Source organism: Myotis brandtii, unplaced genomic scaffold (genome assembly GCF_000412655.1).
Source record: "Myotis brandtii unplaced genomic scaffold, ASM41265v1 scaffold1549, whole genome shotgun sequence".
Taxonomy (NCBI): domain Eukaryota; kingdom Metazoa; phylum Chordata; class Mammalia; order Chiroptera; family Vespertilionidae; genus Myotis; species Myotis brandtii.
Genome location: NW_005355616.1, coordinates 53,137 through 67,470, shown reverse-complemented (window position 1 = coordinate 67,470; position 14,334 = coordinate 53,137).

The following is a 14,334-nucleotide window of genomic DNA, read 5'->3' as shown; positions in this document are numbered from 1 at the left end:
CCTTGTGGTCTTTGTGCACAGTCTTGTTGTAGTTAAGCCTTGATTGTAGTTGGTATCACTGGGAGGAATTTACCTCCAGGCCAATTGGCTGTGAGAATCAGCTCTGTCTGCAGTGGGAGAATTTCTGTGCTGGAGACACCCCTCTGGGGCAAGAGTTGCTTCAGTGGGGCTTTGGTGTTCACTGTGTTTGCCCCCTGAGTGTGTCCTATATGGATCCCAAGAGCTGCAATCTGGATGGTTCCATTCTGACCACCAGGCACACTGGCTCCTGGATCTCTAAGGAGGTGCTAATCTAGCCTCTTCCTGAGGCTCCCCTTTGGGAGTCACCTGTGATGCAATGCAAGTTGCCCTGGGACTTGGCCAGCTGCAGATTGTTAGGTAATTAGCAGATTGCAAAGGGCCAGACCTTTCCTATGCAAAAGCCTCCTTGCACAGCTTGGGCGGGGCGGGGCTCCAGGGGATCAACAGGGTGGAGCAAGCAGCTATGGCTGCCCTCAGAGGCCCCACATCTCAGTGTCCCGGCAATTGCTGCAAACACCCCCGAGGGAAAGCTGCCCTCAATTCCGACCAATGCCAGATAGTCCAGTATCTCCCGTATGAGTCTGGGTCCCCAGAGAGTCGCCCAGAACTGGAGCTCAGAGATTGAGACTCCCTCCCGATTGAAAAAGACAACCCTGTCCTCAGACGCCAGCCCTTTCCCCATGTGCCTCTGTACCTCTGTATTTTAGTTCCACACCTCACCTCCTCTGAGTCTCAGTGCTTTTCTCTTTCCTTCTAGTTGTAGAATTTCCACTCAGCCAGCCTTCCTGTGGTTCTGTATGATGTCTGTTCCTTCTTTTAGTTGCATTTTTGAAGTGTTTATGAGAGGCAGCAATCTCCGGTGTTTACCTATGCCACCATCTTGGTTTCTCAGCTGAACAAGATATTTTTAAGGCTACATTCTTGCTATCTCTCCTCCCTGCTGTTGTCACACCTCAGAGGTACTTGGCTCCAAGGACCTCTTGATTATAATCAATGACAATGACTGCTCCACAGAAGATAAAGAAGCCTGGATTTCCTCAGATCTGTGTACACAGGGCTCCTCTAGTCTTTTCTTCAAAATAAATTTCTGGTGTAGCTTTAGATGAAGTCCATTCCTCTAATAGAATTAGGTGAGTGTTTCTGCAGTGAAGTAACTGAATAAAATGGCAAACACCATCATCTGAAAAGCCACCTTCACCAACAGTCAGAAAATGTTGTGTGTGGCTAGTCAGTTAGGGTAGATTGTGAGGAAAAGCACAGTAAGGAACTCAGTTGTGGCCCAGTGTGCTGTGCACTGTGGTGACAAATCGTACTCAAAAGGACTGTTCCGCTGTAACTGGTTTGGCTCAGTGGATAGAGCGTCGGCCTGCGGACTGAAAGGTCCCGGGTTCGATGCTGATCAAGGGAATGTACCTTGGTTGCAGGCACATCTCCAGTGGGGAGTGTGCAGGACGCAGCTGATCGATGTTTCTCTCTCATCAATGTTTCTAACTCTCTATTTCTCTCCCTTCCTCTCTGTAAAAAATCAATAAAATATATATATTTTTAAAAAGGACTCTGTTCCAACCTGAGATGCATGGTGCAAACACAGGAGACTGGGAAGGAGGTCTTGAGTCCAGAACATGACCTGGGCTGCAGGGAAAACATGGTGAGAGCCATTGTCTAATTTAGGAAGTAGGCATACAGAGGACAGAATCACATGGCCAGTAGGTACTAGCATGAATAAGAGGTGAGCACCCGTCCAATGAGACCAGATTCATGTAGGACTCCAGCATCACTTGGGAATTAGGTCCCCAAACTCATGTCCAATTGTATCCACTCCTGCAGCGTGAATGTCAGTGCCACATAGGAACACCCTGTGAGGGGTCAAATTGAGGCAAGAAATTCATCACAGTGGATGGGGGGCACAGCATGACACCCAACATGTGTGTGAAGGCACAGAGACCCAGACCAAATTACCGAGGTCTCATGTGGGTCAAACTCTGCTCTGGGATCAAGCGGAGGCAGACCAACAGCAGCTCACTCTGAAAGCAGGTTCCCCTAGGAAAACCACTGAGGCTGAGAAATGATGGCATTACCTTGAACAAGGTGAGGCCAAGGGTGTAAAGGGAATGGGAGGAAATGCGTACTGCAGCCATGGAAACAGGAGCTGCAGCTGAGCCACCCTGTTCCTCAGACTGTACCTGCAACAGTGAGTGATGCACATCAGTGGTAGAGACTGTGTCTGACGCTGGAGAAAACAATGGGTTAAAATCCAGCTCTTGAATCTGACACTTGCCTGTGGTGTAAACTTGGAGAGCTAAAATCATTTCTCAAATACTGAATATATTGAGGAAGTTGATATGAGTTTCTACTTGTCCAGGTTGCTGTGAGAACTCAAAGAGAAAATGATCAAAAATCTAACCCTGCAATCCTGGCAACAAGTAGTCAGCTTGTTACTTTTATTGATCTGAGAAGTCCAGAGTAAGCACCATCAATCATCTGCATGTCACATTCAGTCAACTGAGATTCAGGGAGCTCTAGTGAGTCTGCTGGAGATTCCCAGGTGGGGCCACCACAATGACACCTGAGTGCCCACAGCACCTGCTTCCCGGGAGCAGTTAGTGGCTTCTTGTAGGTCCCATTTCTTACTAAAATGTACCCAAAGATAAAGGTGCTTGTGGGCACCAGGGCAGTGAGTAGTGCCTGACCTGGGGAGGTGTCTGCAGGAAGAGGCTGGAGTTGCAAGCAGACTTAGACTGAGAAAAATCAATGCTGAGAGAGAATCATTGATCAGCTGCCTCCTGCATGCCCCACACTGGGGGATGAAGCCAGGGAACAGGCATCCTCCCTGACTGTGAATGGAACCATGACCTCCTCATTCATGGGTCCATATGGAAAAACTGAGACATGACAGCTGTGTTCTCAACAATTGTGTTCCTATCTCTCGCTCCCTCCCCCTTGTTCTATGAAATCAATGAAAAATTTTTTAAAAATCAACGCATTGAAAGCGGGAAACGTACTTATACGTTTTAGTTATACGTTTAAGTTGCCTGGTAGTAGAGCGCAGGCTATAAAAACTACCCGCAAACAATGTGTTAAAATATTTATTTAAAAAATATTAACACATATTATTCTAATAGAAAAAAAGCACTTAAGACTTAGAGAAAAGGCTCACCATAAATTCTTACAAAAAATACAATCAAACAACGGTGAGGTAGAAACAGAAATTTACAGAGTATCTTTAAACTACAGGCCTGGTCCACGACATTCCAGCACACAGGGGGCATTCTTCAGCCCGGGTTGTGTCCTTTTGCACTCTGAAACCCTGGGAAGATGTCCGATTGACAAAGGTAAATAACACTAATATCCATATAAAGAATTATACAAAAATGTTTGTACCAGCTTTATGAGCAATAACCAAATATTTATTAAAATGGACACACGGCCCTAGCTGGTTTGGATCGGTGGATAGAGTGACGGCCTGCAGACTGAAAGGTCCCAGGTTCGATTCCAGTAAAGGGCATGTACCTTGGTTGCGGGCACATCTCCAGTAGGGGGTGTGCAGGAGGCAGCTGGTCGATGTTTCTCTCTCATCAATGTTTCTAACTCTCTATCTCTCTCCCTTACTCTCAGTAAAAAATCAATAAAATATGTTTTTAAAAAAATGGACACACGATGGTGATATATTCAAAGATAAGAATATCTACCACAGCCCTAGTCAGTTTGTCTCTGGATAGAGCATAGGCCTGCAGACCAAAGGGTCCCACATTCGATTCCAGTCCAATGCAAGTACCTTGGTTCAAGACTACTTCCAAGCTCGGGCCCTGGTCAAGGCTCATGAAGGAGGCAACCAATCGATGTGTTTCTCTCACATCGATGTTTCTTTCGACTTTCCCTCTCTCTTCCACTCTCCAATGGAGAAATATCCTCCCGTGAGGATTAACAACGATAAGAATATTTATCAAAAAAATAGCCCTGACTGGTTTGGCTCAGTGGATAGACGGTCGGCCTGCGGACTGAGGGGTCCCTGGTTCGATTCCGGTCAAGGGCATGTACCTTGGTTGCGGGCACATACCCAACGGGGGGTGTGCAGGAGGCAGCTGATTGATATTTCTCTCATTGATGTTTCTAACTCTCTATCCCTCTCCCTTCCTTTCTGTAAAAAAGCAATAAAATATATTTTAAAAAATATTTAAAAATAAATAAATAAATAAAATTTAAAAAAGATGCCGAACCGGTTTGGCTCAGTGGATAGAGTATCAGCCTGTGGACTCAAGAGTCCCAGGTTCGATTCTGGTCAAGAGCATGTACCTTGGTTGCGGGCACATCCCCACTGGGGGCCGTGCAGGAGGCAGTTGATCCATCTCTCTCATCGATGTTTCTAACTCTCAATCCCTCACCCTTCTTCTATGTAAAAAATCAATAAAATATATTTTAAAAAAATAAAATAAAGAAGATGACTTAATAATATATCTTTAATAAATGTCCAACAATTTATGAAATATGAATTAAAGCAGGAATATACTTAGAAAAAGCGAAGATAAGTATTAAAATGGAATATAAATTCCTGAGTACTAGGAAAGCTGTGAAGAACAGCAACAAATTAAACGAGGTCATGAAGCAACTACAGTCATAATTATGATCAGTATTATGAGTAGAACTAGTAGCCCAGTGCACGAAATTCACGCACATTAAAAGGGAATGAATTGCCCTAACTGGTTTGGCTCAGTGAATAGAGCATCCGCCAGAGGATCAAGGGTCCTGGGTTAGAATCCGATCAAGGGCATGTACCTTGGTTGCGGGTACATCCCCAGTGGGGAGTGTGCAGGAAGCAGATGATCGATGTTTCTGGCTCACCGATGTTTCTAACTCTCTATTCCTCTCCCTTCCTCTCTGTAAAAAAATCAATAAAGTATATTTTTTTAAAGAGGGCATTAATTAGCAAACTGGCCACCTGTTGATTACGTGAAGGGGCTCCCACCTCCCTCCTGTTATGGTCCTGGGTGCAGGAGAATGGCGTTCCTGGCTGGCAGGCCAGTGACTCCAAGCTATCCAACAGCGGATTCTGTGAGGAATGGGGCTCCCTCCTTTCTACTGTCAGGGTCCGGTTTGAAGATTGGCCACGCCCCCTTTGAGCGAGACCCAGAGTTCTCCATTGCCATGGCCTCCACCTCAGCAACCCAGGAGTGACAGCTGCTGGGCGCTCCTGATGCTCTGAGGGTGGGTTCTTCCCTCAGGCCACAGGAAAAACAGGTGCGGAGGGTGAATCCCTTGGCAAAACGACCCAGGATTCAGTGGGTCCACACTCTGAGGGAGGGTTCCTGCCTCAAACCCCGCCCTCACTGGAAATAGCTCCAGGAAACAGCTTCGGGGAGGGTACAGCCATTGACAAGAAACCCTTGCAGGACTGATTTCCTTCCGCTTGGTAGGGATTCTGATGGTCGTGATAAACACCACCCATGGTTTTTATATAAGTAGATGATGGTTACAATTTCATGTACATGTCAAGATTTATAAAACAGTATATTTAACATATAATTTACTCATTACAGCTGTTATAAAATGGCTCAAGATAAAAGAAATGTACATTCACCTATTTTGTAACAGGTTTTTCAACTCTACATTCAATCCACATTCTTTTGCCCTCAGGGCAAGTCTCATTTCATAGACAGAAAATGTAACAAACGATGAAGTACTTTCACCCAAACCAGTGGTCGTCAAACTCATTAGTCAACAGAGCCAAATATCAACAGTACTTCTTCAAAATAGACTCGCCTAGGCCGAAAACTGACTTCAGTGCATGCGCCACGAAGGTTCAATCGCACTGTACGTGCACGCCCCCATGTGGGATTTTATGGAAGAGCCACACTCAAGGGGCCAAAGAGCCGCATGTGGCTTGTGAGCTGCAGTTTGCTGACCACGGACCCAAATCAACAAGAATGCTGGCTGGGTCACAAAAGCCACATCCCTGGATTCAAGACACCCTTTGTTTTCCTCTTAGTTTTGCTGCCAGAGCACCAATGGCTCTGATGGGAACATCTGAGAAGCTACAGGAAGACAGAAAACATCTTGATTATAATCAAGGACAATGACAGCTCCACAGAAGATAAACATACCATGATGTCCCTCAGATCTGTGTACACACGGCTCCTATAGTCTTTCTCTCAAAAAAAATTTCTTGCTGCAGGTTTAGATGAAGACCATTCCATCTACTGGGCTGCAGTCTGGTCCAACAGGAATTAGGTCAGTGTTTCTGCAGTGAAACGGTTTCCACTCACTGCAATGGTCCTGAAACTAGTGCCCATCACCCATGTAATTGTAGGCATTATGGCACATGGCCCTCTGCAAGATCTGGACAGGAGGTTCCCTTCAAATGTCTCAGCATTCCTTGAAAACAAGAAAAACATTCAAGCTGCTAGAAAACATACTTAAGGTTGTCACAGCTACACGCTCTTTGGAGTGATCTCTCTGTCTCAATGCATCCAGCTTCACGTGAGGACTAGAGAGACTACAGTGTTTCCTGAAAAATTATGGGCAGCAATGTATTTGGCAAAAACTGCTGAGCTAATTCCTGCACCACAGTCTTCCCCCAAGGGCAAAAATGTTTGAGACCTCAGATAAGTTTTTCATGTCATCATGCTTGGAGAGCCCATATCTCCTTAGAAACTAACCCATAGAGTCAATTGAATGCCCAACATTAAAGAAGTCTTAGGGAAAAACCTTCATTATTTTGCAAAGAAAGTGCTGTGAGACTGGCAGTTCTTTCATTGGTTACTTAGGCACTCAATAAATTCATCAATGGCATCTAGGGAGAGCTTGTTCTTGAAAATGGCAGGTCCTCTGCAAGATTATGTTTACTGGGGCCAACAGTAACCAGTCCTACATGGCAACTCACGACAGACACAAGTAACCCTGAGGGCCCAGGTATTCCTAATTTTCTTCAACAAATTAGACAATAGAGTTAGCTTCCCTGGGCCCATGAGGATGGTGATTGAGGCCATCTGTAGAGGTCTTTATAAGTGGTTCAGTTGAAATAATTTCAGCAACATAAATATGCAATGACATAGACCTGGCAAGACAGCTCTGTATGTTAAACGGTCCAACATAGATACATATGGTTACAACATACAAACAAAAAAACAGCACAGCAAAAATAGTTGCAGGTACGTTACATAATGTAGGTGATTAAATGTATGAGATAAAATTCAGAGCAATGAGACTTCACATATTTTCTTATACAATTGTTAAGTCCTAACAATTCACACTGTTAGGACTTAACAAATAACAATTTCTTAATTGTTAAGAAACTACATTTTCAACACATCAAAGAAATTTTTCACATTCGGACTCTTTTGTGCAAAGCAAATTTACAAATTAGGGAGAGAGATATCTCACATTAATTACACTCATTACGACTTTCTCGTGTATGAACTCTCTGATGACAATGAAGGTGAGAGTTAGTTGTAAAAGACTGTCTGCATTCACTGCATTTATAAGCATTTTCTCCTGTATGAACTGTCTGATGATGGTGAAGGTTGGTGCTACTGGTATAAAATTTTCCACAGTTAATGCACTTATAAGGCTTTTCGCCTGTAAGAACTTAGATGATATTGGAGACCATTGCGACCTGCAAAAGATTTCCCACATTCACTGCATTGATAAGACTTTTTTCCTGTGTGAACACTGATGATGATGAAGGTCAATGCTCCAGGTAAAAGATTTCTCACATCCACTGCATTTCTAAAGCTTTTCTCCAGTGTGAACTTTCTGATGACTGTGAAGGTGGGCCTTAGTGGTAAAAAATTTCCCACATTCAGAGCATTTATAAGGCTTTTCTCCTTTATGAACTCTCTGATGACGATAAAGCATACTGCTGGTGATAAAATATTTTCCACATTCATTGCATTTAAAAGGCTTTTCTCCTGTATGCACTTTCTGATGACGATAAAGTATACTACTGGTGATAAAAGACTTTCCACATTCACTGCATTTAAAAGGCTTTTCTTCTGTATGAACTCTCTGATGAGTACGAAGGTAGGACTTACCAGTAAAAGATTTCCCACATTCACTACAATTATAAGGCTTTTCTCCTGTGTGAACTCTCTGGTGATACTGTAGTGTAGCCCTAGCAGTAAAAGATTTCCCACATTCACTGCATTTAAAAGGCTTTTCTCCAGTGTGAACTTTCTGATGACTGTGAAGGTGGGCCTTACTGGTAAAAGATTTCCCACATTCAGTGCATTTATAAGGCTTTTCTCCTGTATGAACTCTCTGATGACGATAAAGTATACTGCTGGTGATAAAAGACTTTCCACAGTCACTGCATTTAAAAGGCTTTTCTCCTGTATGAACTCTCTGATGAGTACGAAGGTAGGACTTACCAGTAAAAGATTTCCCACATTCACTACAATTATAAGGCTTTTCTCCTGTGTGAACTCTCTGATGATACTGGAGACCAATGCTACGTGTAAAAGACTTTCCACATTCACAGCATTTATAAGGCTTTTCTCCCGTATGAACTCTCTCATGATTATGAAGGTTGGAGTTAGTTTTAAAAGCTTTTCCACATTCACTGCACTGATAAGGCCTTTCTCCAGTGTGACCTCTCTGATGACAATGAAGTTCTGATCTAGTGATAAAAGACTTCCCACATTCACTGCAATGATAAGGTCTCTCTCCAGTGTGCACGCTCTGATGACGACAAAGTTTAGTACTACTGGTGTAAGCTTTCCCACATTCACTACATTTATAAGGCTTTTCTCCAGTGTGAACTCTCTGATGATATTGGAGACCCGTGGTACTTGTAAAAGTTTTTCCACATTCACTGCATTGATAAGGCTTTTCACCAGTGTGAACTCTCTGATGTCTACGAAGTTTGGCGTTAGTGGTAAAAGTTTTCCCACATTCAGTGCATTGATAAGGCTTTTTTCCTGTGTGAACTCTCTGATGATTACGAAGGTGAGAGTTAGTTGCAAAAGATTTTTCACATTCAGAGCACACAAAACATCGCTTTCCAACATGAACCCCCTTTTCCTCAATAAACATGTGGGTGCAACTAATGTCTTTCTTATATTCTTTCCTGGTGTAACAATTTTCTCTCCTTTGAAACATCATCTCAGGAGTTGAAATAGCATTTGGACTGTCCCTGGTCAGAGGGGCCTTTAGGTGGAGATGTCCTGACTTGGTAAGGACACCCCGCCCAACTTTCCTGCAGGTGAAAATTTGGGACACATTGAAATTGCAGCTGTTTGCAAGTGAGATTCTGTCCACACTTCTAATGAAAGACTTCTTTCTCACATGCTGCTGGTGAAATTTTACAGTGAAATAAAACTGTGTTGCACATGCCCCACACTTCAACAGTATCTGTCCGTGTTGTGTTCCCTGCAGCTCCATCACGTGGAAAATGTTTCCCAAGACTATTCCGCAACTCTCACAGGGGTGGCGGTTTCGGGAACACAAGGCTTCCCTGGGATTCCTTCCCTGTGACACTCTAACGGAAATGTTCTGCTCAGTTGGTGCCTCCGCATTCTCTGCTCCACAGCAGCAACCTGTATAAAAGTAAATACTGGTGAGGTACATGTTGACCTTATGAAAACAGAATATCTTCAACACGAATGATTAACTGTCCTGACTAGGCATGATTGCATAGAAAGATTTTCAACATGAGTGAGTTACACAGTGAGAAAAATGCTGTTATAAATAAGGTGGCCCCAAAAGTCAGTCGATGATGGAAATATCAGCAAGAGAGGAACAGAGGCATATGAGTAGTTACAAAGAAGAGAGGAAGGCTCTACTCATTGTTCTTGCACAAACAGCTTCCATTAGAACTTTACATTCTGACCATGTGAGTCTCTGTGGAATAATTTCAAGCTACTCAAAGCCATAAAAATTATTTGTAGTAGATCACAGGATATACAACTTCAATATAATAACACGTGTGCTCTCCAAGGTGCTGCAGGTATGGACCAAGGTTGGCTTACAGTGAAGAGAGACTTGTGAAAGAGGCAGAGGTGAAAAGTCAAGACAGGTGAAGATTATCTGTGATCTGGAACTCTAAGTAGAGATGATCACAATTAGAATTGAATACTTGGCAAAGTATTAACAATAAGCACAAACAAGCATAATTCGTTGAGGAATGAACAACTGCAACAATACACCGGGTTTCTGCCTATGAATGTAACAAAGGCCTGTCGTGAATTCCTTCCCAATGACCCTTCCCCAAAGAAAGACCGCGTGGGGTCCATTGTGTCATTCATAAAGTCGTGTTTCTTCTCTGATGAGGCATTGCTTGCGATAAATGACGCAAAGAACATGGAGGGTCAATACTGTGGTAGAACAACAGGACAAATGAAATCACAGTCAAAACACCTATGTGAGTGACATCAGCAAGATGGCAATATCAGAGATATGCGCTTCTTCCCCCATCCCAGTGTAAGTAGCTTTCCATGAACAAAAACCCCAGAGGAAAATGGAATAAGAGTACCATGAAGACAAAAAGTATTACAGACACAAATAAAGGAGAACTGTAAAGAAAGAATGACTGGAAAGACTGGGTGAACAAATATATTTGAAGATACCTACAGTCAAAAACAAGGGTCAGAGTTATCTCCAGCAGCCACTGTGCTTCTGCTATCATTGACCCTAGTGGCCAAAACCTGGAAAGTGGTGTGTTTAAAAACCTCAGAATGCCTTGGCTAGTATGGCTCAATTGGTTGGAGCATAGTCCTGAGTACCAAAGGGTCAAGGATTTAATTCGCAGTCAAGGCACATATCAGAATGTGGGTTCCATTTCCCCTTAGCTTGTGTACAGAAGGCAGCCGATTGATGTTTATCCCTCACACTGATGTTTCTCTCTCTCTCTCTCCATCTTTCTTCCTCTATTTCTGAAAGCAATAATAAATATATAAATAACAATTTCAAGGTAGTCCGACCCAAAACTGAAAACAATCTACTGACAAAGTAAAAAAAAAAAAGACAACCTATCAAAATCATGAATAAAAATAAGAAAATACAATTTTAAGAGGAAATTTTATAGGGAAAAATGCCTACATTATGAAAAAAGATCTCAAAAACCTAAGCTTCCAGCTCAGGAATCTATAAACAAAACAAGAAAATAAACTGTGAGGAGAGACCAAGATGGCGGCATAGGTAAACACCGCAGACTGCTGCCGCAAACAACTACTTCAAAAATACAACTAAAAGACGGAACGGACATCACCCAGAACCACAGGAAGGCTGGCTGAGGAGAGACTCTTCAACTAGAAGGAAAAATAACAGCACACCGAGGCTCAGAGGAGGCGCAGTGTGGAAAAAACTCAGGTGCGGAGGTGCGCGCGCAAAGCGGGCTGGTGGCTGAGAGCGCGGTTGTCGTTTTCGGTCAGGGGGGAGTCTCAGACTCTGAGCTCCAGATACGGGCGAATCGCTGGGGACTCGGACCCAAACGGGAGAAGCGGGAGTGTCTGGCATCAGTTGGAAGGCAGCTTTCCCTCCGAGGTTTGCAGCGGTTCCGGGGGTTCTGAGAAGCAGAGCCTCTGGGAACGGGACTGAGAGGGGCCATAACCGCTCCCTCCGCCCGCCCTGCCCTGTTGAGCCCGCCCCGCCCAAGCCCTGCGCAGAGCCATTTGCCAGATCGCCTCAGGCAAAGGCTAGATTAGCACCTCCCCAGAGGACAGAAGTTTTCCGCGGCAGACACAGCTGATTCACACAGCCAGTCGGCCTGGTGGTCAAATCCCTCTAGTATTAACTACAACAATCAAGGCTCAACTAGAACAAGACTGCGCACAAAGACCACTAGGGGGTGCACCAAGAAAGCATAAAAAATGCGGAGACAAAAAAACATGACAGAAATGGAGGATATAGAGCTAAAAAACGCAATTTTGAGGGCTTGCAATAAACTTTTGGAGAGCTTCACGAAAACTAATGAGACCCTCGATGCTATGATAAAGAAACTAGAAATTAAGCATACACGCTCTGAAATAAAGAATATTACACCCAATAGCAGACCAGAGGAGCGCAAGAATCAAGCCAAAGATTTGAAATGCGAAGAAGCAAAAAACACCCAACCGGAAAAGCAAAATGAAAAAAGAATCCGAAAATACGAAGATAGTGTAAGGAGCCTCTGGGACAGCTTCAAGCGTACCAACATCAGAATAATAGGGGTGCCAGAAGATGAGAGACAGCAAGATATTGAAAACCTATTTGAAGAAATAATGGCAGAAAACTTCCCCCACCTGGTGAAAGAAATGGACTTACAGGTCCAAGAAGCGCAGAGAACCCCAAACAAAAGGAATCCAAAGAGGACCACACCAAGACACATCATAATTAAAATGCCAAGAGCAAAAGACAAAGAGAGAATCTTAAAAGCAGCAAGAGAAAGAGACTCAATTACCTACAAGGGAATACCCATACGACTGTCAGCTGATTTCTCAACAGAAACTTGGCAGGCCAGAAGGGAATGGCAAGAAATATTCAAAGTGCTGAATACCAAGAACCTACAACCAAGAATACTTTATCCAGCAAAGCTATCATTCAGAATTGAAGGTCAGATAAAGAGCTTCACAGATAAGGAAAAGCTAAAGGAGTTCATCACCACTAAACCAGTATTATACGAAATGCTGAAAGGTATCCTTTAAGAAGAGGAAGAAGAAAAAGGTAAAGATACAAATTGTGAACAACAAACATGCATCTATCAACAAGTGAATCTAAGAATCAAGTGAATAAATAATCTGATGTACAGAATGAACTGGTGATTATAATGAATCAGGGACATAGAAAGGGAATGGACTGACTATTCTTGGCGGGGAAAGGGGAATGGGAGATGCGGGAAGAAACTGGACAAAAATCGTGCACCTATGGATGAGGACAGTGGGTGGGGAGTGAGGGCGGAGGGTGGGGCGGGAACTGGGAGGAGGGGAGTTATGGGGGAAAAAAAAAAGAGGAACAAATGTAATCTGAACAATAAAGATTTAAAAAATAAATAAATAAATAAAATGGATAAGATGCAAAAAAAACAAAAAACAATAAAGATAGATTTTTTAAAAGATAAAGCATAATTTAGCAGGGGTGGGCAACCCCTGGCACGCGTGCCAAACATGGCACGCCAGTAACTTTTGCTGGCATGCGAAACCCTCTCTTATAATCTTCCATTTACAATATTTTTCTTAATATCGACTTTTTCATTTTTCAGATAAATTCAGTGCAGGTGCACCTTAGATAAATAAATAATTTTACATAACATGTATACATTAAAAACTAAATGTATTTTTCATCATCATGTACTGTGTTTATGTCGCTCGAATGAATTTTATTATTTCTTCAAGATTCTTTACATACGTACATATTAAGAAATATCAAGTAGGCATAACATGTTCTCAAAAATTAGGGTTGGCACGCAGAAGAATTTTGATTCAGAGATTTTGCTGGTTTTGGCACGCACTCACAAAAAGGTTGCCCACCCCTAATCTAGACTAAAGCAAAAAACAAAAACAAATAAGTAAAAAAGAAAAACAAACCTCAACGAAATGAAAAAAGAAATGAAACGAAAGATGTTACACCTGACATTATGAACCCCAAAGCATCACAACAGAGGTTGATGTGACGAAACAAGAATACCAAACTTACAAGCCACAGCTTCCTCTGACCTTCAGGAGGTCCTGGGGTGGAGGGGCAGACGAAGACATATATGAGGAGAAACTGGACTGACTGGCATGGGGCAGGAACGAAGGGGTGGCTTTCTCCCAGACAGAGGTGCTCGCAGAGGTCATTATACCTACATTGGGCCATCCCAGGTCGCATGTCTGATTGACAACCATTTCAGTTTTTCCTTAGGATTCCTTCAGACTTCATTTTATCCCATTTAAAACCCCACCCAAGGTCTGTCTGAGGAATAGCAGCTGTGTGTGAAGCCTACCCCCACCAGTCAGAGGATCCACCACAACTGTGAACAGCACCCAGCAAAGGAGCTGCTACCAACTGAGGAGCAGCTGCTATCACAACCGCCCAAGGAGCAACCGCAGCCCAAAGAGCCACTGCGACCCAAGGAGCAGCCACTGAACGAATGAACATCTAGATATGGCGGTACGATCAAACATGGGTAGACAAAGAAACCCTCAAAGGAAAGAAAAGGAGGACTTGCCAGAAAAGCAGCTAAGTGATACAGAGGCATGCAACATGACATGAAGAGTGATATAGCTGCCATAAAAAACTCCATTGAAAGTATCAACAGTAGACTAGGAGAAGCGGAGGACCGAATTAGTGAATTAGAAGACAAGGAAGCAAAACACACCCAAACTATACTGCAAATGGAGAAAAAAATTAAAAGACAGGAGGAGA